Source organism: Ascaphus truei, chromosome 11, assembly GCF_040206685.1.
Source record: "Ascaphus truei isolate aAscTru1 chromosome 11, aAscTru1.hap1, whole genome shotgun sequence".
Classification (NCBI taxonomy): Eukaryota; Metazoa; Chordata; class Amphibia; order Anura; family Ascaphidae; genus Ascaphus; species Ascaphus truei.
Genome location: NC_134493.1, coordinates 3610001 through 3618430, shown reverse-complemented (window position 1 = coordinate 3618430; position 8430 = coordinate 3610001).

Here is an 8430-nt window from a genome sequence, read left to right as displayed (position 1 = left end):
ATATATATATATATATATATATATATATATATATTATATTTATATTTATATTTATATATATATATATATATATATATATATATATATATATATATATACATACACACACATATATATACATACACACACACACATATATATATATATATATATATATATATATATATATATATGTGTGTGTGTGTATGTATATATATGTGTGTGTATGTATATATATATATATATATATATATATATAAACAAACAAGAGTGACCTAGGCGCAAGTAAAAACAAGAAAAACAAACATAGGGTAATACGTTCAAACAATTGGTCTACTAGGGGGTACGATATGCACTTACAGCAGGTAGAATAAAATCAGGCCTTGTATCCACTCTGGGATCAGGAACAATGAATGAAGATCTGGAACAGCCAGCAGCAACTCATCTACAGGAATCGTATCCTCGTGTGAAGTATCACATATAGAAAGAGAAGTGGGACACATACATAGTGTAACACAGTTTATTTTAAAAATTTAATAAAAAAGACAATAAGTAAAATACTCACACTTTGTGAGTTTGGGTAAAAGCGTTTGAGAATTTAGAGCTTCTCACACTCATCAAGGGTGGGTATACACAGACTCTATTGATTCCTTATAAAATGTCCTTATAACCACATGCGGTGTTATGGCCAACTTCCAAGGGTATGGAGTCACTTTATAGGGCACTCCTAATAATATCCAGAGCCTCTGAGGGTGGGGTACTTGCTCCGTTGTTGCGAGACCCGTAGTAAAGGGCCGTGTGTCTCTTTAGCTGCACCTAATGTGCAAGTAGTACTCACGCTACTTCTGGGGTACAGTGTGATGTTTTTCCCCCTTGGTTAGTGTCCGCCTCGATAGTCTGTGGACCTCCCCGCTTCTCTGACTGCTCCGGATCTCCGTGGCCGTCCGCCTGCACGCAGCGGCGTGGTGACGTCACGTCGTCTCGCGAGATTCTGGATCCAAATCTCCCGCTCGCTGTGTTGACCTACGTCCCACACCTACTCGTTGGAAACATGTACCATGCCGGTACACCGATACAGATCACTGCCAGACAACTGAATATTGCTGGCTATTCTCCCAATTGTCCTTTGCTCACTCTCAGTAGTTCCAAACCACGCCCTACGCGTTTCTCCTTTCGGCTTCGTCAGGGGCTGATCTAACTATGTGTCCCTATTCCTGTGTAGATATACCCTCCTCCATTACGTGATTGGCTATCTAGTTGATTAGAAAATTACAAAAAGCACCTCTCAATTGGAATTGTTATTTCCATTCTCAGTAGAAAGTATTCTATAGGGGTTTTAATTCAAATACTAATGTTAGCAATTTAGATGCATTTTAGGTGTGTTACCAACTGCTGAATAAAGTAAATATTGCATCATTATATATACATTCACTTTCATTATAATTATACATATACATAAACATCTGAATTAGAATTTAATAATAAGGAGCAATAGATATTGAGTATATTTAATTAACCATTTATGTCCTTCAATTTAGACAGAACTCACTATAGTTAAGTATTTTTTAGAAATACCTTCATTGTAGAGGCTATAATTATAAACCATATTACGTTCTCATACTTTATGCAGGACAATTTTGTATAAGTATTTATAAATGGGATATAGTATTCCACTTATTTCCAATATGTTACTCATAGGGGGATGGTGTAAATTTAAACCTCGTTACTTCAATTGTGACCACTGTACATTGATAATAGCATTTCAAAATAGGATAATATAAACGTACGTTCATTCATTAATTAGATACCTTTGGGATACTTTATTTAGGCCTAATGTATTTGATTAAGACCAAACTGTAATACAACGGTATTTTTTGGATATATATTGACATAATGATAACATATGTATTATATTCGAATCTACAAATGGTTGCATATTTGCCAACTGGTAATAGGCACTTATTTCTTACATTGCATATTTAATGGTGATATTGTATTCAGGGCAATTGCATATATGAATATATCTTACTAATACATAAAAACCTTACACACAAGCTAGAACATAATTTTCCCAAAAGTTGTTTAACCACATCTTTATAGTTGTATGATTGCATATCATAATCTTATATTTGGGAGTGGGATGATTTTATCATACTATAATCCACTTTGTTTTTTACTGATTTGGAGCTGAACTCAATGTAAGACATATATTTAACACAGATATTATCTAACACAGGTTATGTTTAACACAGATAATGTTTAATCTCTTAGAAAAGATCCCAGGTCTATGTCAATATTGAGACCTAGCGGAGTAAGTGTTTTAAGGGCATAGATCCAGTATGTTTCCTGTCTTGATATTTTGTTCACAGGATTACCCCCTCTCCAGCTAGGTCTAATTTTTTCAATACCTACAAATTTTAGACCCTTAGGGTCCTGGCCATGGAATTCTTTAAAGTGTTTTGACACACTATGTTGTTGTAAACCTTTTTCTATGTTTCTTACATGTTCCGCTATGCGGATTTTCAGTTTTCTCGTAGTTCTCCCAATATATTGTTTGTTGCAAGGGCATTGCAACAGATAGACTACAAAGCTTGAGTTACAATCGGTCATGTCTTTTATATCATAAGTGTCATTTGTGACTTCTGACTTAATCGATTTGTAACTCTTTGTTGAATTTGGATGAAGTTTGCAACCTTTACACATTTGACATTTGAAAAACCCTGTCGTTATAGTGACAGGTTTCACATTGTCCTTTTTTAGACAACTGGGGGCTATTCTTTGCTTTAAATTGCTTGCCCTAGTAAAGATAATCTCTGGTTTGGATGGTAAAATCTGCTGTAACATAGGGTCTTTATGTAAAATGCCCCAATGTTTGTGAACAATCCTCCTAATATCACTAGCAGAATTACTATATCTCGTTACAAATGGGATTGATGTTTTACCCTCTTCTCCCCTCTTTGTAACTCTAGTTTTGTATTGTATCAGTTCTGCCCTATCCATCAAAGAGACTTTTCTATATGCATCCTCTACTGTATCTTTTTTGTAGTTTCTCTCATCAAACTTAACCATTAGATCTTTCGCCTGTTCGTCAAATACATGCTTTTTTGAGCAATTACGTCTAATTCTTTGCATCTGACCCAATGGGATGTTATTTATCCATTTTTCAGTATGTCCGCTATTACCCAATAAAAAGTTATTAGTGTCAACACTTTTAATATATGTTTTCGTTTCGATCTGTCCATCTTCTATATAAATAAGCAGATCTAGGAATTCGATCTGTTTGTTACTGTACTTAGTTGTGAACTTCAGATTGTATGGATTATTATTTAATCCAGCTAGAAACTTCTCCAAAAGATCTATGCTACCCTCCCAAATCAGGAGGATATCATCTATATACCGATGCCATGATACCAAGTTTGCGCCAAACTCGTGATTGGACCAAATATACTGGTCCTCCCACATACCCATAAAGATATTTGCATAATTTGGCGCAAACTTGGTACCCATGGCAGTACCCCTCACCTGTAGATAGAACTTATCATCATTCCAGATGTAGTTGTGACTCAAGATGAAACCAATGCAGTCTACAATGAAATCTACTTGTGTTGATTCCAGAATTTTACTGTTCGTCAAATTATCTCTAACAGCAGTGCACCCTTGTAGATGGTCAATTACTGTATAGAGCGAACACACATCACATGTTACTAAAACATAACTATCCTTCCATTCAATATCTTGTAAGATGTTGAGAACCTGAATTGTGTCCTTTAGATATGATTTCAACTTACTTACAGGTTCCTTTAGGAAGTGGTCAATATAACCAGATAGATTCGATGTGAGGGCCTTAATTCCCGACACTATGGGACGACCTGGTGGGTGGATGGGATCCTTGTGGAGCTTTGGCAAGTAATAGAATATGGGGATTCTGGGAGATTCTATATACAAAAATTCCCACTCACTTTTGTTTAGTATACCATCTTTAAGACCTCTATTTAGTAACCCTAACAGTTCTATCTGGAACCTCTCAGTAGGGTTACTTTCCAATGGTTTGTATGTTACCGTATCTCCCAAAAGTCTTAACGACTCCAGATCATAATCCTTTCTATTGAGGATCACCACCCCTCCCCCCTTATCTGCAGTTTTAATTACAATATCATCTCTTCCCATTAGTTCTTGGACCGCATCTAGTTCCCTTTTGGTCATATTCTTAGGGAAATTTTGTTTTTTCCTTCCTTCTAGTTTCTCCATATCCTCCTGCACTAATTTGCTGAATGTATCAATATGTCCTCCCCTTAGGTAGCTAGGGTAGAACAGTGATTTCTTTTTACATGCAGTATGTATAAATCTTTCATTACTTGTGGTGTTTTCGTTTCTAACTTCTTGTGTCACATTTTGTTTCATAAAGTACTTTTTTAATGTCAGATTCCTTGCAAATTTGCTAATGTCGATGTATGTGTTGAAAACATTTATTCTACTACTAGGGGCAAATGCCATACCTTTGCCCAGTACAGACTTTTGTTCTGTTGTTAAGTCAACATCACTCAAGTTGAAAATGCCTAACTTATGGGTATCTACAGTGTTGGTTTTTTTGGTGGCTTTAACCCCTCCTCTAGTCCCTCTTTTAGTGGACTTTCTATTTTCCTTTTGCGGGGTGACGATGTTTTGTGCATCGTCTGGGGTTGTGTCTTTTCCCCCCCCCCGCTCCCCCTCCTGGTTTGTCTTTTTCCTGTCTCCTCTCTAAAAAAGACCTGGATTCTGCGGATGTTGTTGGTTTTTCTGCTTCTTCAAACACCTCCTCTATATCCCCATCTTTACGTGTATGGTTCTGTGGGGCTTGTTTTTTATAGTTCCCTTTCCAACTTTGTTTCCTGGGTCTATATTCCCCAGAGCTTCGTCTATCTCTATCATGCCAGTATCTACCCCTATTATCTCCCCAATGGTGGTAATCTTTTTTATAATGATAATTAGATTTTGGGGCATAGTATCGGCTATTGCTCACATTTTGATGGCCTGTTTGGTTTTGTGGGGCTTGAAATTTGAGGAAGAAATCAAATTGATAGAAAATAAACTAGATCTAATTAATCATGATTCGAAATATAAGGAAATAGAGAAGAAAGTTAAATTGAGGGTTGATAAAAATGAAAGAGATACAAAATTACGTAAACAGAGAAAAGCAAGGAGGGATAAGGAGGATTATCAAAATAATTGCTATAGAACATGGAAACAAAATAAAAAAGAGCCCATTGTTGAATCTAAAGACAATAAAGCCCCACAAAACCAAACAGGCCATCAAAATGTGAGCAATAGCCAATACTATGCCCCAAAATCTAATTATCATTATAAAAAAGATTACCACCATTGGGGAGATAATAGGGGTAGATACTGGCATGATAGAGATATACGAGGCTCTGGGGAATATAGACCCAGGAAACAAAGTTGGAAAGGGAACTATAAAAAACAAGCCCCACAGAACCATACACGTAAAGATGGGGATATAGAGGAGGTGTTTGAAGAAGCAGAAAAACCAACAACATCCGCAGAATCCAGGTCTTTTTTAGAGAGGAGACAGGAAAAAGACAAACCAGGAGGGGGAGCGGGGGGGGGGGAAAAGACACAACCCCAGACGATGCACAAAACATCGTCACCCCGCAAAAGGAAAATAGAAAGTCCACTAAAAGAGGGACTAGAGGAGGGGTTAAAGCCACCAAAAAAACCAACACTGTAGATACCCATAAGTTAGGCATTTTCAACTTGAGTGATGTTGACTTAACAACAGAACAAAAGTCTGTACTGGGCAAAGGTATGGCATTTGCCCCTAGTAGTAGAATAAATGTTTTCAACACATACATCGACATTAGCAAATTTGCAAGGAATCTGACATTAAAAAAGTACTTTATGAAACAAAATGTGACACAAGAAGTTAGAAACGAAAACACCACAAGTAATGAAAGATTTATACATACTGCATGTAAAAAGAAATCACTGTTCTACCCTAGCTACCTAAGGGGAGGACATATTGATACATTCAGCAAATTAGTGCAGGAGGATATGGAGAAACTAGAAGGAAGGAAAAAACAAAATTTCCCTAAGAATATGACCAAAAGGGAACTAGATGCGGTCCAAGAACTAATGGGAAGAGATGATATTGTAATTAAAACTGCAGATAAGGGGGGAGGGGTGGTGATCCTCAATAGAAAGGATTATGATCTGGAGTCGTTAAGACTTTTGGGAGATACGGTAACATACAAACCATTGGAAAGTAACCCTACTGAGAGGTTCCAGATAGAACTGTTAGGATTACTAAATAGAGGTCTTAAAGATGGTATACTAAACAAAAGTGAGTGGGAATTTTTGTATATAGAATCTCCCAGAATCCCCATATTCTATTACTTGCCAAAGCTCCACAAGGATCCCATCCACCCACCAGGTCGTCCCATAGTGTCGGGAATTTAGGCCCTCACATCGAATCTATCTGGTTATATTGACCACTTCCTAAAGGAACCTGTAAGTAAGTTGAAATCATATCTAAAGGACACAATTCAGGTTCTCAACATCTTACAAGATATTGAATGGAAGGATAGTTATGTTTTAGTAACATGTGATGTGTGTTCGCTCTATACAGTAATTGACCATCTACAAGGGTGCACTGCTGTTAGAGATAATTTGACGAACAGTAAAATTCTGGAATCAACACAAGTAGATTTCATTGTAGACTGCATTGGTTTCATCTTGAGTCACAACTACATCTGGAATGATGATAAGTTCTATCTACAGGTGAGGGGTACTGCCATGGGTACCAAGTTTGCGCCAAATTATGCAAATATCTTTATGGGTATGTGGGAGGACCAGTATATTTGGTCCAATCACGAGTTTGGCGCAAACTTGGTATCATGGCATCGGTATATAGATGATATCCTCCTGATTTGGGAGGGTAGCATAGATCTTTTGGAGAAGTTTCTAGCTGGATTAAATAATAATCCATACAATCTGAAGTTCACAACTAAGTACAGTAACAAACAGATCGAATTCCTAGATCTGCTTATTTATATAGAAGATGGACAGATCGAAACGAAAACATATATTAAAAGTGTTGACACTAATAACTTTTTATTGGGTAATAGCGGACATTCTGAAAAATGGATAAATAACATCCCATTGGGTCAGATGCAAAGAATTAGACGTAATTGCTCAAAAAAGCATGTATTTGACGAACAGGCGAAAGATCTAATGGTTAAGTTTGATGAGAGAAACTACAAAAAAGATACAGTAGAGGATGCATATAGAAAAGTCTCTTTGATGGATAGGGCAGAACTGATACAATACAAAACTAGTTACAAAGAGGGGAGAAGAGGGTAAAACATCAATCCCATTTGTAACGAGATATAGTAATTCTGCTAGTGATATTAGGAGGATTGTTCACAAACATTGGGGCATTTTACATAAAGACCCTATGTTACAGCAGATTTTACCATCCAAACCAGAGATTATCTTTACTAGGGCAAGCAATTTAAAGCAAAGAATAGCCCCCAGTTGTCTAAAAAAGGACAATGTGAAACCTGTCACTATAACGACAGGGTTTTTCAAATGTCAAATGTGTAAAGGTTGCAAACTTCATCCAAATTCAACAAAGAGTTACAAATCGATTAAGTCAGAAGTCACAAATGACACTTATGATATAAAAGACATGATCGATTGTAACTCAAGCTTTGTAGTCTATCTGTTGCAATGCCCTTGCAACAAACAATATATTGGGAGAACTACGAGAAAACTGAAAATCCGCATAGCGGAACATGTAAGAAACATAGAAAAAGGTTTACAACAACATAGTGTGTCAAAACACTTTAAAGAATTCCATGGCCAGGACCCTAAGGGTCTAAAATTTGTAGGTATTGAAAAAATTAGACCTAGCTGGAGAGGGGGTAATCCTGTGAACAAAATATCAAGACAGGAAACATACTGGATCTATGCCCTTAAAACACTTACTCCGCTAGGTCTCAATATTGACATAGACCTGGGATCTTTTCTAAGAGATTAAACATTATCTGTGTTAAACATAACCTGTGTTAGATAATATCTGTGTTAAATATATGTCTTACATTGAGTTCAGCTCCAAATCAGTAAAAAACAAAGTGGATTATAGTATGATAAAATCATCCCACTCCCAAATATAAGATTATGATATGCAATCATACAACTATAAAGATGTGGTTAAACAACTTTTGGGAAAATTATGTTCTAGCTTGTGTGTAAGGTTTTTATGTATTAGTAAGATATATTCATATATGCAATTGCCCTGAATACAATATCACCATTAAATATGCAATGTAAGAAATAAGTGCCTATTACCAGTTGGCAAATATGCAACCATTTGTAGATTCGAATATAATACATATGTTATCATTATGTCAATATATATCCAAAAAATACCGTTGTATTACAGTTTGGTCTTAA